Below are 20,044 nucleotides of genomic sequence, written 5' to 3' on the forward strand. Positions count from 1 at the left end.
GCAATAACCAGTTCTGGAAGCAGAGACTCTCAATAATTGTATGATAAAAACTTTCAGAATTATTGTTCTTTGATGATAGTTTTTCTTAAAATGTCCAAATCCTATGTCACATTCTGAAATTTTGAATTTTAGGTGTTTCTGTATTTAGTGATTTAAATATTCATTGTAAAACTCTACCATTTTTATGAATTATTCCAAGTTAGGAAATATATTTGCAAATATCCTGGAGCAGCTAGAATAAGGTTTCAAATGCAAAAGACTTCTCTTTTTTTTAAAATGACTTTAATTGTATTTCAGTCATGAAGAACTAAATATTATGTAAGAAGGGTGTAATTTTTATTTTGGGGGAAATAAGTATACATCTATCATACTGTATTCCATTTAGAATGCTATTATGTTATTATTTACATTAAATGAGCTCATTTGGCCTGGAGAAATGCACGTTTCTAAAAGCTGCTGTTATAGATAGTGTTGAACATGAGTAAATGTGACAAAATAAATGTCTACTTAAAGAAATGCCCTACGTAATATAATATGCATGAGATAACTACTAATTAAGCCCACTGAATTAAAAAACATGCTTTAAATTTATATTCTCTTTTAATATATGGGATGTAAAGTTTGAGTAAGTTATCTCAAATTAGTGGAGGAATAAACAAGTTAGATTAATGTCATAAATATGGAAGTAGGAACCAAAATATCCTCCAAGCCTGCTTCAAACTTGACTTTAGATTTGGACTTCAGATGAAGATTTGCTTGTTCTTCCTTCTTGCTTATCTTTTTAAAAACGACTTATTTCAGTGTCTTGTTAACTATGCCAAGCAAACCTGGTGATGTGGTTGGCAGTGCCACCTGTTTTTTTAAAGTATTTTATATCTTATTGTTTTGTTAACTTAATTATATGAAGGTACTGGAGTAAAAAGAACATACATCCCTTTCTAAAACAATAACTTACTTTAATACTTAATAGTTCCCTGCAGAAAACATCTCTTCAGTGTCTATTCATTGTGCCATCTCTGTCACCGAGGTTCGAGTTAATGTTTCTGTTTAGCAATTCTGTGTTGTTTTTATTCATTGATATTGTCCCCACAAGATTGCTTTTTTCATTCTTCTTTTTCTTGGAAGAAGCAAAATTTGTATGAGCATTTATCTTTAGCTATTTAACACATAAGATGGGCAAAACTTCTACTGTTTTTGAGTCCAATCAATCTCATTTAATAGATACTCTACAAGCTCATGTCGTGTGTTTTCCCCTCAAGAGGTAATTCATGCCAATGTAAGTCATAAAAACACCTTAAAATATCACACATAATTTCTCAAAATGTTACTCATTTTTCAAAAGTAGTCTAAATATAGATGGCTACATCAATTCAGCTGAAGAAAATGGTATAATGGATTTCAGTATTTGTGTAACAATCAATTGGAGATAAGGGGAGTGACATTTTGGAGATCTCTGTCAAGGCTCATAATCCTTCCCCCATGAGAAGGTATGTCTTAGGTAGTGAGAGAACTGGAGTTTGAGTATACATCGGAATGACTCAGAAACCTCTGCTCTTTCTCGTATACCCTGCTATAGTAGAGAACATTAATTATTTCATCAACTTTGGTTTTTTATTATACCTTAATCTTTTTTTCTTCCTAGAACATCCTGGAAGAAGGAGGAAAATTAACTGAAGCTTCCAGGCAATCCACGAAGGATGGTAAGCTATTTGAAGACTGCCTGTTGTTGTGCTGCTTATTGACTGAAATTACAGAATTTTTATATACTGTTTATTTTGTTTTTATTCTCAGAAGCAAAATATGACACTGGGGGCCGAAGGAGTGAAAACTTACCTGACAGCAGTACCCCTGCCAGTCAAAAGAAGGAAGTAGTTGAAACCACACTGGTGCAGGAAATCAGAATAAAGAATGATTCTCCTTTCTTTCCATCACCTGACTCAAAGGTAATGAGTTTTTAAAAACTCTTTCCATTTTTTTCACATATCACCTTCCATGATGACAAACATCCTATAACAAGGTTATACTAGAAAACAAGGATAACAATAGGTGAGGTATATATAGAGAATTAACATTGACAGAATGTGGTGGGAATAAACACTTCTTTGGTGTGCCCTTATGGAAGGAAAGAAATAGAAAAGAAGGCAAAAGAAGAGCTTGATGAGTATGAAGCTGAGAAAAAGGGATGCATAGGAAGAATTCATTTATGAAGGAAAGGATAAGTTTCCATATTGAATAAGAGAGACAAGATGGCTGATATTTAAAATAAGAAGTAGTGAAATGAAGGGGAGCAGCGAGTCAATATTAGGCCAAACATAAGAATGTTTAGGAGAAGTACATGCTGGATATGTCTATCATTTACTCTTTGATATTCTTGAATGACTAGGAGGCAGGGTGTGAGATTACCACCACAACCATTTTGTGATTATAATGAATAGAAAAATAAGCAAATAAATGTGGCATATTTTAGATCCTTAAGAAATCAATGTTTTCTTTGCTTCTGTTCTTATTAAAGCTTCAAGTAATTTATATTTAGCACCAGTTAATATAGTTTTAAAACTATTAAGATAGTCAATGCTTGTTGAATTATATCAAAATGGACTCTACTGTCATATATAATTAAAAAGAAACCAATAAAATAAAAAATACATATAAATATAAATCTAATCAAAAATATAAATCTAATCAAAACAAGTAATAGGGTAATGAACATGATAAAGTAACTTCTAAAAAAAGATAACCAAAATTTAAAAATTGCACCTTAAGTATACACAAAATTTCACTGTGGCATATTTGTATGTACATATAGATTAATTATACTCCCCCAGTCATATCTTGAACATTCCTTCCTCTAGAAGAATAGAACCTCCAGAGGTTCTATTCCCAATTTTTTTATTGATTTTAAAAAATGACAGAGGAATGCATTACAATTCTCATTACACATATAAAGCACAATTATTCATACCTCTGTTTGTATATTAAGTATGTTGACACCAATTTGTGTCTTCATACATGTACTTTGGATAATGATGTCCATCACATTCCACCATCCTTGCTAATCCCCTGACTACTCCCTTTCCCTCCCTCCCCTATTTCCTATCTAGAATTCATCTATTCCTCCCATGCTTCCTCTCCCTACCCCACAATGAGTCAGCCTCCTTATATCAAAGAAAACATTTGGCATTTGTTTTTTGGAGTTGACTAAGTTCACTTAGCATTATCTTCTGCAATGCAATCCATTTACCTGAAAATGCTATGATTTCATTCTTTTTTATTGCTGAGTAAAATTTCGTTGTATATATATGCCACATTTTTTTAAATCCATGCATCCACTGAAGGGCATCTAGGTTGGCTCCACAGTTTAGCTATTGTGAATTTTGGTGCTATAAACACTGATGTGGCTGTGTCCCTGTAGTATGCTGTTTTTAATTCCTTTGGGTATAAACTGAGGAGAGGGATAGCTGGGTCAAATGGAGGTTCTATTTCCAGATTTCCAAGGAATCTCCAAACTGCTTTCCATATTGGCTGCACCAATTTGTAGTCCCACCAGCAGTGTGTATGAGTGTGCCTTTTTCCCCACATCCTCACCAACGCTTTTTATTTGTCTTCATAATAGCTGCCATTCTGACTGCAGTGAGATGATATCTTAGACTAGTTTTGATTTGCATTTCTCTAATTGCTAGAGATGATGAACATTTTTTTCATATGTTTGTTGATTGATTGTATGTCCTCTTCTGAGAAGTGTATGTTCAGGTTCTTGGCCCATTTGTTGATTGGGTTATTTGGGGTTTTGTTTGTTTGTTTTTGGTGCTTAGCTTTTTGAGATCTTTATATACCCTAGACATTAGTTCTCTATCTGATGTGTGAGGGGTAAAAATTTACTCCCAGGATGTAGGCTCTCTGTTCACCTCACAGATTGTTTCTTTTACCAAGAAGAAACTTTTTAGTTGGATTCCATCCCATTTATTGATTCTTGGTTTTAATTCTTGCGCTATAGGAGTCTTATTAAGGAAGTTGGGGCCTAATCCCACATAATGAAGATAGGGCCTACTTTTCATTTTATTAGATGCAGAATCTCTGGTTTAATTCCTAAGTCCTTGATCCACTTTGAGTTTGGTGGATGGTGAGAGATAGTGGTTTAATTTCATTTTGTTGCATATGGATTTTAGTTTGCCCATCACCATTTCCATACTCCCAATTTAATCTATGCTAATGGATAAAATTTATTATCCATCTATTTTCATGTTGAACATTTCCCACCTCTAGTTTTCCATATGAGAGCAATATATGATTTTTTTTCTGAGTCTGGCTCATATTGTTTAACATGATGTTTCCCAGTTTAATTCATTTTCCTAAAATTGACTTCATTTTGTTATCTATGCATAGAAATCTTCCTTGTGTATATCTACCACATTTTCTTTATCCATTGTCTTATTTTACAAGCATCTATCCTGATTCTATAACTTGCCTATATGAATAGTGTCATGATAAAGATGAGCATATGTGTATCTCTAATGAATGTTGACTTTAAATATTTTCTAATACTGAAGAGTAGTATAGTTGGATCATTAAGTAGGTCTATGTTAGTTTTTTGAGTAGCCTTCATACTGATTTCCATAGAGGTATAATAATTTATAATAATTTGTGGTCATGCCAAGAGCATATAAGAGTTTTTTCTTCTAAATTCTTCCTAGTGTTATTTGCTTTCTTGATGATTACTTTTCTGAATGGTGGAAAATGGGAGCTTGATGTTGTTTTGATTTGCATTTCCCTGATTGGTAAAGATGTTATGCATTTTCTCACCTAAGTGTTGGCCATTTGTACTGATTATTTTGAGAACTAGCTGTGCATTTGCTTATTGATTGAAAAGGTTTTTGTGTTTCTGGTGTTAAGATGTTTGAGTTAATATTTTCAGGATATTAACCATCTGTCAGAAGAGTAGCTGGCAAAGCTTTTCTCCCATTCTGGAGGCTACTGTTACTGTCTTCTTACTGTGACGTGTTTCACTTACTATGCAGGAAGGTTTTAGTCTGATGCACTCCATCTTATCTATTGTTGCTCTTTATTTCCTGAGCCATAGGGAGCTCTATTCAGGAAGTCATTGCCTATCTACTGAAGTGTTTTCCATATATTTTCTTCTAGTTGTTGTAGTTTCTAGTCTGGTAGTTATGTCTTTAATCCTTTTTGAATAAACTCTTGTACAGTGTTAGAAAATAGGCATCTAGTTTTCTTCTGCTGCATATGGATATCTAGTTTTCCCAACACTGTTTCTAAAGTGTCTTTTGTCTTTTCTCCAACATGTTTTTGGCATTTTTGCTTAGAATCACATGACTGTACCTATGTGGATTTGGCTCTCTGACTTCTCTTCTTTGCACCAGGACCATGGTTTTTGTTACCATGGCTCTGTTTTATATTTTGAATTTGGGCATTGTAGTTTATCCATCGTTGCCCTTATGATCAGCATCACTTTGTTTAAGTCTTTTTTTTCTTCCATAAAAATCAGGAGTAATTTTTTTTCCCATTGCTGTGAAGAAAATCATTTGAATTTGAATTGGACCACATGGAATCTATAATTCACCTATGTACCTATGTGTGAGTTCATCTAATAAGTTTTCTATGTCTTTAGTCTGTATATACACTCCTTCCTTCAAGACCTTAGTCGCAATTGGTCTTTTAAAGTTGTCCTAGAATGCTTGAATGTTCTTTTTAAAGTCTCTTCTTTTTATTATTGTAATAAAGTTCTACTTCATCCACTTTGTCTTCAAAACTTAACATTTTTCCTTCTGCCTGATGTCATATACTGGCAGTACTTTCCATTTGGAATTTTATTTGAGTTAATAAACTTATCATTTCCAAATTTTCTGCCTTGCTATTTTTTTCAGAAACTCTATTTCCTTGTGGGAATGCTCTTTCAAAACCTGGATTGCCTTCATTAAATTATTTCTTAGTCCTTCAGTTCCTTAAACTATTTTCATAATAAATTGTTTGAATTATTTGCTTAGCATACCCTACACATCAATGTATGTGGATTCAGTTACTGAAGAATTAGGCACTTTGGGTATTAGTGCCTTGCTCTCTCATGTTTCCTGTTTTAACATGCAGATGTTCAAATAGATTTTTCTTCCCCTCTTAGATGTGGGTCATTTTGTTGAGCAGATTTCTCTTTGTATATGCCCTGGATGGAGTGTAGGCTCTATTTTCAAAGCCCCAACTCATTGAAAGAAATGCTGGGACCACTAACCCAAAGCACTTTAGGAGGAAAGAATAACCACCAGTAATAGCCAAAACTTAGAAGCAAAGCACATGTTGATTTATAACCAAAGCAAAAACTTTTAAAAATGATCTCTACAATTCCAGTATCCAATGAAGAATTGGTAAGAATACACAATGCCCAAAATTTAGGCATTAGTGATTCTAAAATTAATACTAAAGTATATAGGAAAAAACACTGGTAAGATGGAAGAAAGGAGAATAAGGATGACAAATGAAAAAGAAAAATGGTGCAAATATAAATGAAAAATAAGAAAACAAGTTCAAAGAAAATAAAAAAATTAAAAGATTATATAAATAGAAAGTGAAAAAACAAGTGATACATAAAAAGTCACTTAAAAATTGCTGTGCCAAGAAAAGTATGTGATTTTCTTATCTGATGTAATTCAAATGTAGACACTTTCTTCCCCAACTTCTAGTTTTAGAATTCACCATTTTGGGGGTGTTTCTGGGGAGCACCTATAGTTGTACTGGTTTCTTCTCATTCTAGCCCAAACAGGCCAATACTGGTTTTAGAGTCTTGAATGTGGAAAAATTTCATCCGTGCCTACCAGGAAGTGTTATAGGACCATTTTCATATGAAGAGGTAAATCATTCACGATATTGGTTTTTGGGTACCCGGGGATGGAACTCTGGATATAGTAGGGAGCTGTCAACAAAAATCTCACACATGGATCCTGTGGTCAGTCTGTGCTGAAAACCCCAATTCAAGACTTCTCCTTTCAGTGAGCTCAGGATCATGCAAGATTCCAAGTCTCTGTGGTGTTTGGCCCCACTTTGTCTAAGCATGGTAGAGGTGGGCTGCATGCAGGACCTGTGCTTGGTTGGAAGAGATTCGGGAAATAGGCTTTTCACAAGACTTTTCCAAGCACTCCAAAAATGTTCTGCCCCACAAAATCATACACGACTCATCTTCTTTTCTGTTACTAATCTCAAAACATCTGTTTTAACAGGGAGATGTTCCCGCTGCCCTTCATATTATAAGGCGGCCAACCAGCACACCCTGCTTCTTCCTGCTGACCAAAGCTTTCAACACATCCCTGTTAATCTGAACAAAAATGGTGGGCACCCACAATTCCAGTAAAGAGAGGCAGTCACTGTGTCTTGGAGATATAAAACATGCAGTGATTCTGACCTCTCAAAGACAAAGTGGGACCTTTCTAAAAGGGGAAACCCCTCCTTGAATCACCAAGGAAGTGACTATAATTGCTTTAGTTCTTCCTTCACATGCCTCTCAGCAGAGTGAGATGGCCAGACCTGGGAGATTTTAGCACTCCTTTCTGGAGATTGTAGCAGCAAGTTTTCTACCAGAACCAATCCTGACACTCACTGTCACATAGTTCCTGCAGGCACATTTAATTGAAACTCACCTCTGTTTCTATCCCTTGGTTGACCCATAACCATAATTTTTTGTAATTTTTTGGAGTGGAAACTGATGAATACTCTACCTTCATATATTGGAAAAAGAAAGAAAACCTTTTAAAAAAAGGTTGTTTTATTAAACTAGTTTCCCTATCAGTAAAAGTTTGATGAAAAGATATCTAGATTTCTTTAAGCCTTTGCTTACCTGAATGAAATAGTGAGAACATGGCTTCTTTTCTAATTGATGTGATATAATTCAGTCTCTATAACAAAATATCTTAGTTTAATACTAAAAGCTTATAATTAGAATGTTTTAAATGTTTAATGATAGGTAGCATATTACATATTTTATATATACGTATATGTATGTGTGTATACAAGTTACACAGTTATACATATTATATATGTTATATATGTTATAAGGTCCTCTTATTTTTAGTGGTAAGTGATCAGTAGGGTTAGGTGTAATGAAGTTATTTTCTTGTGGAAATATGCACATCAGTGTGGTCTTGGTAAGTAATTTTCTATTTGGCTGATTTTTCAGAGGACATAGGACTCTGTTATAAAATCTTTCAATTTTCAATGTGTACTTCTCTAGTTTTTAAGTCTAATTTATATCAAATCTGGAAAATTAGGTGTCTCCTTAGAATAATGATTAGAAAATCTTCATGCAGCTCATTAGTGATATTGATTTTACCAGATTGTCTCTCAGATTCCTCAGAATGATGTAGGCCATTTGCCTGGTGATGCACATCAAACAGCAAAAGATGATGTAAATGGACATATAGACGGTAAGGACCACTCATTATAAAATCATGGATAGAATGCTTACGTAGGACATGAGCACTTGCATGTTTTAATAGTGGAAGAATGAAAATAAGAAATAGTAAGGGGATTGAAATAGTGTATTTTATTAAGTTGCAACCACAGGGTAAGCTGGAGTGTCCCTGGAGGAGCTAAATTATTAGGTCCACTTCCAGACCTGCTTAGATGAGAGGAAAGTTGGGAAATAAGGGAGGGGAGGAGTGGGAATGAAGAATGAGAAAAGACTGCAGACAACAACAAAAGAAAAAAGAAGGTGCACGTTGGTCATGGCCTGATAAAATGTTCCCTGGAAAGATCATGACTTCTAATGCACCTAAATCTGGGGGACAAGATAGGGAGAATTTCAAATATGTAAATTAAGTGGCCAGGCACATGGTGCATGCTGTATTCCCAGGAGCTCTGGAGGCTGAGCCTGGAGGATTTTGAGTTCAAAGCTGAGGGGTCTCTCTCATTCAGCGAGGAGGTCCACGGCACAGGGTAGAGGAGAGTGTGGCTGTGGACCAAGCAGGAAGCAGGTCTGATTTTATTGCACAGCTAACAACTATATATACTCTGGCAGTACCTAGGCAGAATATAGGCAGCCACCAATACAATTTCTTGCTAACTGTCCTTGCAGCAACCAGTGGAGGAGTGGACCATGGAGCAAGTGAAGGGACTGCAACACATGGCCTCATGCCCAGGACTGTGCCTATGGGTAAGCAGCCTGCTGCTCAGGTGCCTAGTATGAGGGGAGTGGCCTGCCACTCAGATGCCCTTAACATAGGCCATGTATGCAGTATTTCGTGTACTTGTCCTCACACAAAGCCAGCTCGGTAACTTAATGAGACCCTCAGAAATTCAGCAAGACCCTGTCTCTAAATAATATATATATATATATATATATTAAAAAAAGGGGCTGCAGATGTGGCTCAGTAGTTAGGCACCCTGGGTTCAATCCCCAGTACCAATAACAAAATAACAAAGCAAAAAGAAACATCAAATAGGCAAGTTAGAGGAATTGGTTGAAGATTAAGCATGCCGATGAACTCTCAAACTTCAGTGAATCATATGTTGGGGACCATGTACAAATATATGTTCTAACTCAGCAGGTCTTTGGTTCTACATCCCTAATGGATTCAAAGAAGCTTCTAATGCTCCTCATCCACGTGCCACATTCTGAGTTGCAAGAGAATTAACTGCCTTTTAGAAGATCTAAATGAAGGGCCATTGTGTCTTATTTCAGGGCATACCAGAACAAGTGAAAGCATAAATCTTGCTTTCTTTCAGGGCATGTCTCTTGGCAAAGGGAATGGACAAAAGGATGAAGGCATAAAATTGTATTTTTTAACGATTTTTTTTAGTTATACATGGACACCTTTATTTATTTTTATGTGGTGCATAAACCCAGTACTTCACACATGCTAGGCAAGTGCTCTACCACTGAGCAAAAACCCCATCCCCTGAAAATTGTAGTTTTAAGATACAGTTGCTAAATTGGGAAGAAAAAGTAGTGGAAATAATCCAGACAGTAAATGTAAAAAAGAATCAAGACCACAGATGTAGAGGTTGTTTTTGAAAAGCAAAGGGAAGAGGAAATGAGGAGGGAACAAAATAAATTAGCTAGGTAATTTTGAAGGTGATAATAAGGAGACTGAGAGGATGCATTTCAGCTGGTTTCAGAATATTTGCCTTCAAACCAAAGTGAGAATTACTGGTCCAGAGATGATTCTAAGTGAGGAAATGGGTAGAATTGGGTCATTTCTCTTCTCCATAATTACCAAGCTTAGGGAAGAATGTGGCCTTGATGTCAGTTCAAATGAGAAACGTAGCATTTCAGAAGCACTGGACATTTTGAAAGATAGTTAAACTTTTCCTTCACTGAAACATGTCTTTGAGCATGCTAGGAATGCACTCGATTACTCTGCTAAGTCCTCATCTCTAGATAGTTAATGTTCTGATAAGATAGCTATTTCATGAAAATCCTTGAAAGTCTAACAAGATACACCAAACCAGGCTCATTTTGTAAACAGCAGACTCTATAGGTTTATTCTTTGAATACCAAAACTTGTTATTCTTTGTATATATGCCAATGAATTTGAAATGTAAAAGATTATTTATATCTGATAATTCTTTTGAATTTCCATATTTTAATATTTTATGCTTATTATACATGATTTATTAGATGTGGTTCCTATGTCTTCTCAAATGAGTGAATCAAGCAGCTTTCAGTATGTTAGACCAGAGGATACAGTGAAAGAAGATACACCACTGTCCTGCATGGGTATGGAAAAATAGATTAGTATAATAAGTATATATCTAAGCTGATCCGTTCACAGAACTTTCCTCAGTGCAACTGAATTATACTTTCCACTGGACTGTTATCACAACTTTGGTCTTACTATATAGGAGGACAAATGGAGGAACAGGATATATACCTGTAATAAAGTTGATTAAGTGATTGTTACAGGCTGCACTAAACACCCATGCTGTTAAATTTTTACTTCATTTTATATATTTATGCCCTGAAGGTCCTGCTTTGCTCCTCTGATTAGATATCCCCATTCCCTCAATCAGTACACTTGTTATGTGTACATTGCCTATTAGATTTATGGTAACTGGAAATATAATCTCACTTTTGGAAACATAACTCCATGTTTAATTAAACCAATATTTGGTGTTTTCCTTCAGTATATTTGATTCATGTTGCTGTACTCATAAAAAAAAAAAACAGCAAACACAGAAGCCCCAAAGCTAAAGCATTCTTCATCAAAGCTAGCCCATGGAACACGGCCCCATGTTGATTCAGCAGGAAGGTGTGGGTGGTTCCGTCATATTTATGTTTTGTGGATTATATATTTCTTTTGCTTTTCAGCATTTCAGGATTTCACACATTGTTTTGTGAAGGTAATTATAAACTTCTATATTTATCTTGAATTTATTGACTTTATTGTATAAAATGTACAACATGTATTAATATCTGTTTTCCAAACCCATACAGCCAATCCTAGACAGGAGGTGTTTTCTTCAAAAGAATATAGTGAGGAGAACAGAAGAAAGAATATGCAAATCAGGTAAATTTTGCAATGCAAGTTCTGTAGAACTATAATAAAATATTTGAAATGCTAGGAGATTTTTCCCTAATTAGTGGGGGGATTTGACAAAAAATAAACCAGTGTCTACCTTGGCATACAAGCTTAAAAGTATATCTTTAAAGACACAGCAAAATGATTTCTAAAAAATCTTTATTATTTCTAAATTTAAAGTTCCCCAGCTAGAATCCTTATGCCTGTTAGGTGAATTACAAGGCTCCATTTTCCCCTAGAGTTTATAAAAACTTATGGCATAGCTGCTGATAATTTCCAAATCTTGGGATTTGAACATAAAAATATTTGTATGAACCCAGGGATTAAGGGTAGTATGAGAAATAAGACCCACTTAAAATTTGATTTCTAGTATAAGACCCACTGTATTGAATAGTTACATTGAACTGTGTTGCACTTGATGCATCTGTTTATTCTGTGCCTGTTGTCACTCATGTGATGGTGATGATCCATACAAAGTATGATTGGGTATTTATTTTATTCATTTCCTGTAAAACTAATAGAGTATTTGTAGAAATTTACTATTTTCTGAAGTTGTTTTTAACCCAGAGTTATAAATTCAAACTTATGTACACAAACCATCATGTATATTCCCTTTTCATGCTTTCTTTGTTTTTTGCTTGCTTGTTTGTTTTTGGGTTTATTTTTCAATGGTGGGTACTGAGCACAGATCCTTTTGCATGCTAAGCAGTGGCTCTACCACAAAGCTTTTCCCACAGACTGCTCTGATTCATTGGAGGGTTGGGTAAATCCAAAATTAAGGAAATCGCCCCCCAAACACTGAAATGATTCCCTTCAACATAGGAAAATGTGAAATGGAAAGACTATATGGTAAACCCAAAGAACTTAAACCATTGCTATTTTATTTCACATGTCATTTGAAACTTTGTATAATACTCCAGAGCCTCATATTCCAGGGACTGGCTTTGTCCTTTATTTATTTAATGAAACTTCATTCTACACTGATCCCAGAAAATGATATATCCTCTGTGTTTCTCGGGACATTTTCCCATTCTGGCCTGCCTCCCTCTATTGGGCACTTCTGCTGCCTGTTCACTTATATGCTCTCTATACTCACCCCCAGCATTTGGAGCTGTCTAGCTACAATGCAAATGTGACCATGAACTTTTCTCTAGAACATGAAAGGCCAGCTTTTAAAATTACCCAGAAATCTCTCATAACATGAGTTCCGTCGAACTCTTGAATCCAGATCCACTTCCCCTGCCTTCACCGTTCTCTGGCACTGATTCTCACCAGTCTCTATTTTCAGATTCATTTAATGCTTGATCCTGTGTCCAAATATAGCCTTTCAAGCTCTCCCCACCTTCTGCCTCTGGCTGGTAACCTTAGTCCTTTAGTCTCTGCTGAGTTTCAGTTCCAGGAAAGCCACTATCTCTGGTACCTTTTTTCTCTACTCTCACTTATGAGTTCAAATAAACTGTTGTTGCCAAGGTGATGTAAAACAGGTCCCCTCAAGTCCAGGAGCCAAAGGGCTAGACAGGAAAAGGAGTAATTTACAGGTTAGCTGGTAGATATCCAGTTGAACAGTGGCTGAAATGCTAAGGTACCCCAAGGAAAGAAAAACTACTTTATGACAAGGAGATTCATAATCATGCAGGACTGAACAAACAGACTGTCTTACAAAAAAAAAAAACACATTTTTCAGAATAATGAAGAAAAACATTGCAGATACAGGTGTTCATTGATAACAGTGTAGAAAATATCAATCATTGTAGAAATGACTATTGATGAGTAGTTGTTTTTAAAAGTTACCATTATGAAGGAAGAAAATAGCAAATAGTGTGAATCCCCACATTTGTATAGTGTTCTTAAAAATGTAATTCTGGCAACTTTTCATTCATCTTGAGTGGATATAACTTTTGAAACATTTTTGTGTATTGAATCTGGTGATATGTAGTGTCTCCCGGGTAGAATGTTGAAGTTTTATATCACAAAAAGCATCCCCTGAAATAGTATCTGCTGGGCACAGTGGATCACCTCTAAACCCAGCTACTTGGGAGGCTGAGACAGGAGCATGCAAATCTCAGGTCAGGACAAACACTTTAGAGAGACCCAGCCTCCAAAAAAAAGGGTGGGGGTCTTTTGGATATAACTCAGTGGCAGAGCACTTCCAACATTGCAAAGTCCTAGGGTTAAATCACCGAGGACACACAAGTATACCCCACCAATAAAGAGTTAAAAAGGTAAACAGTCACCTAAAATTAAAGCTTACTATTTTTATTTTTGACAGACTCTCTGTCTTAATGTTCTCAGTAGTTTAAGTAAATCTTACATGCATTTTTCAGCCAAACCACTTTGGTTCTCATCATCAGAAGAGGAGGAGGAGGAGGAGGAAGGTCTGGACGACACCAAAAATAAGCAGCCACAGGTGTGAACACACATCCTTTTAAACTCCTGGTTTTCTCCCGTTTTCCTTGTTTTAAGAAAGTCCGTAAGGCCAAATTGAATTATCTTTCATTACAGTGCTTCGAAATCCAAAGATGGTAATTTAATACTCAAGTCTAAAAGAATTTAACTGGTCATGAATCTGAAAATAGCATTAGAATTTATCATAACATACAGGTAAATAGTATCCTTATGATCAGGAAAGAAATTTTTCTGAATATTGTTTCTGCTTCCATTTTTCTAACCCCCTTAAATGATGAAGAAGTTAAATGTAGTTGTGAATATCCATTTGAATTAATAAACATATATAGTGGCAATGGCCATTGAGTGCATTTAGGGTAAAGGATGGTCCTTCCAAGGGCTCACTTTTACTTACATACGAACATGCTTTCATGCCAAGGGGAAAGATTTTCATACGGCCTAGACATCAGCGTGTCTCTCAATGCAAATAGTAACCTCAAAGAAGATACCAGTGGCCTATTAAGGAAAGTAAAACTTCCCAGAATGGGACCATTGCTTTTGGGTAAAAGCAGGAACTCTCTAAGTTTTTTTTTCCCTTTTCAAACCATAAGGCAGTCAATATTATTAGACATTTTTATCCAACTTGTTTAGTAAGTGATAGAAAAAAAAAGTCTTTGAATGCTATTATTGGAGAATTAAGCAATTTGAAATGTTTCTTGCCTTTTCTTCTCACTTTATCTGTGTTAATAAGACTGAGGTTTTGCAAGCATTGGGATGGATTTCTGTTCTCAGGATGTGTGTAGGCCCTTCAGTGCAAAGTCCTTTAGTGCCCTAGGCAGGGGGATATCTCAGTGTTAAGTACCCAACTTGACATGACCAGCGTGTGCTATGATGACCCACCAGGACATTTCTAAGAGTAGGGGATAACTTCCAGTAAGAATGACAACTTAAAGCAGCACATGTATCATCTATTAAGAAAATGCTTGTTTAAAGTGATCACACAAACTGGAGAGGTGAGATGAAGAACAACAGTGTACACCTGGCTGAAAAAACAGGCAGCTGTCGTCATAAAATAATTAGGATGCAATTTAATAAGGGAGGAGAATGAAACTGATGTGATTAAACAGAGCTGGAGGACGAAATAGCAGAAAAAGTCATATAACAATGAGAAAGTATTGGATTTCAGGTGGCAAGAAGAGGGGGTACAGGGGAAACATACAAGGAAGGAGCCAAGATCTCAGAAAATGACATGGAACAGAAGAAAGAAAGAAAGAATGAATGAGGAAACCCCCTACTCAATAACTGACACAAAATACAAGAGCAATGAGAAAAGCGTCTAATTTCTCCTTGTTAATAAATTGAAATTGGGGAATTTCTATCCAGGGGTCTCCAACTATAGAATCCCAAACCATGATGGGATTGCTTGGAGGCAGATGTTGTCCCGTGCTTTTCTGGTCTCTCAGCTCAAACACACGTGAGGAGAGCTTGCAGCTGTGCCTGGGGGACACAACTCATGCACTGCCTTCTCATCTCTCAGACAGACCCTTCCAAAAGGGGCTTGACAACAGGGATCCAGTGAAATCACCCTTCTCTTCTAAGGGAAGAGCTTAGAATCACCTCTATGTCAAAAGTGGGAGCAAACACTCCAAAAGCCACTGACCATGTTGGGTTGACCATACCTGAGATGTCTGCTCACATGTGTGGTACTGCATGCCATGAGTTTCCTGCCAGACACATCCCTGGCGTGATGTCACAGAACTGCAAACACCACATCAGAAGGGAAAGTGCCCTGGGGTTTTTCTAGTCCTTCTGTAGATCCCGAGACCTGCTGTAGCTGCCCAGAACTCTCAGCATCTCTGTATGTCATTTGTCTCCCAGCCCAGCCTGAATAGTGTTGGGTGTGCCTCCAGAGCCACTGAATTCAGGACACAGTAAAGTATTGTAAAGAACTTTTTTAAATGTTGGAGTTCCTGATCTATGAGAAATGACTAGAAAAAGGACTCTGAGTAAGTTGGCTTCTGTTCAGCACCCTGATACTGCTAGCAGGAATTTGCAGTCCATCCATCCATCCTTCTCTGGGCTGGTTGTATAACTTGCATGTTACAAATTGCACTGCTACAGACAGCTATGTTGATGTGTCTCCCTGATAAGCTGATTCTTAGTTCCTTGTGATAAACGCCAAGGCATACTGTGGCTTGGTGTCGAGGTGTTACATTCCTAGCTTTCTTGAGGAACCTCCACACTGCTTTCCAGAGTGAAAATTCTTATTTTCAGGTTCACAAACAATGTATGAGATGAGAGTAGGTGTCTACTTCTTTCCTTCATTAAATATGGAGTTGGCAGAGTTCTTTTCCTCAGTTCATTAGAGAAAAACTTCCCCTTTTCCACCCCTTGCAATTTTCCCTTAACACTGCAGCAGGATATTTCTCCTGTGAATTTACTATTTTAAAAGCCAAAATTCTGGGCGTCACTGGGTCTGCGGCTCTCTACACTGGTTCCCAGAGTTTTTCCACAGCAGCTCTGTTTCACTTGGAAACCTCACAGCAGTCAGTCACAGTGACTCAGCTCTGAAAAACATAAGGACAGACTGTGTGTGGTTCTGCAGCCTTCTTTCTTCAGGTGGGGGACTTTCTAGTTCTCTCTCAGGAGAATATGTTGTTTCCTCTACCCAGATTGCGTGTGCTTTTTTTCAACAGTAAGAAACATTTCTTTATCTTACTTTGTCATTTTATTGAACTGGATTTCCTCTAAGTGAAACGTTTACTAAAAGCTCTTTAGATCTTGTGAGGCCTTGATGACCAAAATGAGGCAAGAAAAACAGAGTTTCATTTGTGCTTCACATCCCATAATTCCAACTCTCTTCTCACAACAAGTCTCATAATTTAAAAATTTCTATAAATTCATTTTTGAAAATGTGTGATGCCACATAACATTAAGTATATTTCTCAAGATGTTCTGTTTAAGTATATACAGTGTTGATATTTCTCATGGGGATGCGAGATAGGGTTGCTTACACTGCATTTAGTGCTGTTAGAGGACAAACATGTCTAATATGTTGGCAGGGAATGTGTTTTCAATGAAATCATCACTGCTTTAACCAATATAGGAGCCAGAGGAACTTAGAGTTCAGCTCTATCTGAAACAAAAATGCTCGGTTGCCCTAGTGAAATTATGCCTGTTCAATCTCTAATTCTGGACATTTTACTTAGCTGCTTTCAAGACCACAAATTGGGTGATGTCTAAAAGGGTGGTCATGAAATCTTCATGCAAATCAATGGGTTCATTCATTTTGCAGATATTCTCTGAGGCTCATCCGCAGATGCTCATATCTCAGTCATCTGGTGAGAAACATTATAGAGCAAAGGAGAAAGCAGTCGGACATGACCGTGGTAAGAACAACACCCTCTACACAGTTCTGGGGACGGAATATCAATTTCTAACAAGAGCACTGGTTACTCTAATACTTGGAGAAATGAACCTAGTAAACAGGTAGAATTGAGAAAGCCAGAAAGATATAATGCGTTATCTCTGTTAAGACCCAAAGTCCAGCCGCAGGTTACACTGGGGGTGTCTCTCTTAGTTTCTTACAACACACGCACAGATCACAGGGGAGTTGGAAGTTATGCAGTGCAGAGGGGAAGGGGTAATAAACACTGAGAAGGGCAGAGAGAGAGATCACAGCGAGTAAATGAAGGAGAAAGGACTCTTCTCACCCCCCCAGGTTGGGGACCATGATCTGGAGGAAACCTGACTGTTCTTGGAAGGCACATGAGGCAGGAAATGAGCAGCAGACTAAGTAGAGACCCAGACTCTCCAAGTCTAATAGATCCTCTGTTGGAGACCCTGTAGGAAATGCACATTCTGACTGAGCTGGTCTGTGCATCTGCGCTCCTTAGGGTGGAGCTGGTGCCAGTCACCAGAATCTGTGGGCCACGGTGTAGAGGGGTCAGAAAGGATTTCCCTTTAGCACAGCTAGCTGCAGAGCCTTGGAGCATTGAGTGTGATCAAGGGATTGCATACATCTTCTTTCCTTTCTGATCTTGTCTCTACCAAGGGGGAAGGACTCAAGTACAGCATTTATATTTCTTAGATCTGCTCACTAAATTGGGGAATAAGGAGGAATGGGGACAACCCATAGACAGAATGTCAAACAGAGAATCCAGACCACAGATTGATATATTGTTTGCAAAACTCCAAGGAAAGGAGAAATGGGGAATGAATGAAGTTAGCTGTGTAATCTCGGAGGAAATGATGGGAAAACTGAGAGCAGGCAATTCAGGTGCTATCTGTATATCTAGCTTCCAAAATATGTGACACTCTGTTATCCGTCCATCATTTGAGCCACGAGGGGCTGGTAGAGTTGAGACAAACTGCATCCATGACTGTCTCTTCTCAGTCCCTACCAGACACACTGCTGGCTGTGGGTCAAGTAGAGTCATTCTGAGGAGCAAAATGACATTTCAGAGTCATGGATTGTTTTTAAGATACCTATTGCTTCTTTTTTTCCTCCCTCCTCCACCCACCCGCCTTTTTCTCTTTTCCTACTTTGTTACTGAGGAAAATCTTCATGAATACCCTTAACAAATGAGCAACTCACAGAGAATAAAACTCATTTGTATACAGAAATCTTCAGTTATTATTCAAACACTAAAACTCTTGGTCATCTATGGGTGTTTGTGTGTGTCTCTCTCTGTGTGTGTGAGAGAGTATGTGTGTGATGAAAGATCACTGACATCTGATAAAGCTGTGACCTTCCATTTCACCTTGGCCCTTTGGATTGCCATGTCTCAGTTGTTTACACTGGTCAAACTTTATTTCTTAGATGTGGGATCAATCTGTTCTCACTCGAGGCGATCACGAAAGTCTAATCCAGTTACGCAAGAGAATGCAGGAGAAGAGGATGCACAAGAGGAACCAGCGTCCTACAGGGGTATGAGAAACAAACCATAGGTGTCCTAATGTGGTCCCTGTCCAAGTATCTCAGCTCATTACTTTGCATGTTTTGCTTTGTGGAGAAATGAACCTGACCTTCTCTTGGAGTCTGGGCACAGCTTTGGCCTTCCTGAACCAAAATGGAAGGACAAATGGAAGAAATGTAACAATCCTAGGGATCAAACCTTCTCACAGGTTACTAGAGAGATATGTCCTTTGGTGGGTTTTTGTTTGTTTTTACTTGGGCTTTGCCATTGACTCTCTCAGGGCCCCTCTTGGAGGCTGGTATGGGAGATCGCTGAGCTCCCCATCAATCTGCACCTTGGCATTGGCATAGGTCCCCTTTCTGTTTTATTTATGATCATCTGACACATGACCTCAGTTTTGTGAAAGAAACTGCATGTTCCAGGAAACCTAGTCATGAAACTCCTTTAGTAGCTTTGAGTCACGTGACTGTTGGCCAGAACCAGCCAGCGTGGAAACCCAGCAGGTAGCGTGCTGTTGAGCAGAGTGAAACCATGCACCTCAGCTCTATGTGGAGGAAGGTATGAGTTGTGTGGTCCTCTTCACCTGGGTTGACAGTGTGTCCCTTTGTGTTTCAGCATCTTGGGACACCTCTGAATCCACCAAGGTAATTAAAGCTCTACACTGATGCTGAATGGTTCCCTTTGCAGTGGGGAGGTGCACACTCTTTATGTCCTCTCTTCTTTCCAAGCACACTGAGCCCCCCATCACAGTGAAGGAGCCCGACCTATGTCCAGGACCAGGGAAGGTGGAAGCGGAGATGGTCAGATCAGGTGAGTTGCACTACAACGTTCCAGGGGAACACTGTGTGAGAACAACTGAAATGCTAGCACCTTCCCACGTGTAAGGTCGTTGTCCCAAGGAAGTCGGAGGATGTGCCCCCAATGTCTGGCAGTCATCTCAGCACATGATCTCTCCTCCGTCTTCCTGGGAACATCCCCTCCATTCTGAACTGCTTCCCTTCCATTTCATAATGGGGCTTTCTCATCATGGATCTCTGATGCTGTTTCCATTCTCCCTGTTTCCAGCCTTTGGGGAGATCTAGCTGCTGTGCAAATGTCACCTGAGCCTCTGCTCAGAATGTGAAAGGCCTGCCTTCTCAAACTTCCTAGGAATCTTTCCTAAGAGGAGCTGTGCCTCACTGAGTCCTTATGCCTGTCCCTCCTTCCCTGTGTCTGGCATTAGTC

The 20,044-nt window shown here is 37.8% G+C and overlaps 2 long non-coding RNA genes across 2 annotated transcripts; both read left to right on the forward strand.

Annotated features, from left to right (window-relative positions):
- Positions 1 to 6,776: 6,776 nt before the first annotated feature.
- Positions 6,777 to 11,478, forward strand: LOC113198260 (uncharacterized). The gene is made up of 6 exons (XR_013342523.1): positions 6,777 to 6,853; positions 8,330 to 8,420; positions 9,071 to 9,148; positions 10,616 to 10,714; positions 11,306 to 11,337; positions 11,432 to 11,478. It is a non-coding gene; the product is annotated as an uncharacterized LOC113198260 (long non-coding RNA).
- Positions 11,479 to 13,847: 2,369 nt separating this feature from the next.
- Positions 13,848 to 18,825, forward strand: LOC144250591 (uncharacterized). Its single transcript, XR_013342525.1, has 3 exons — positions 13,848 to 13,923; positions 17,197 to 17,290; positions 18,724 to 18,825. It is a non-coding gene; the product is annotated as an uncharacterized LOC144250591 (long non-coding RNA).
- The last annotated feature ends 1,219 nt before the right edge of the window (positions 18,826 to 20,044 follow it).

The sequence above is a fragment of the Urocitellus parryii genome, chromosome 16 (assembly GCF_045843805.1).
Source record: "Urocitellus parryii isolate mUroPar1 chromosome 16, mUroPar1.hap1, whole genome shotgun sequence".
Classification (NCBI taxonomy): domain Eukaryota; kingdom Metazoa; phylum Chordata; class Mammalia; order Rodentia; family Sciuridae; genus Urocitellus; species Urocitellus parryii.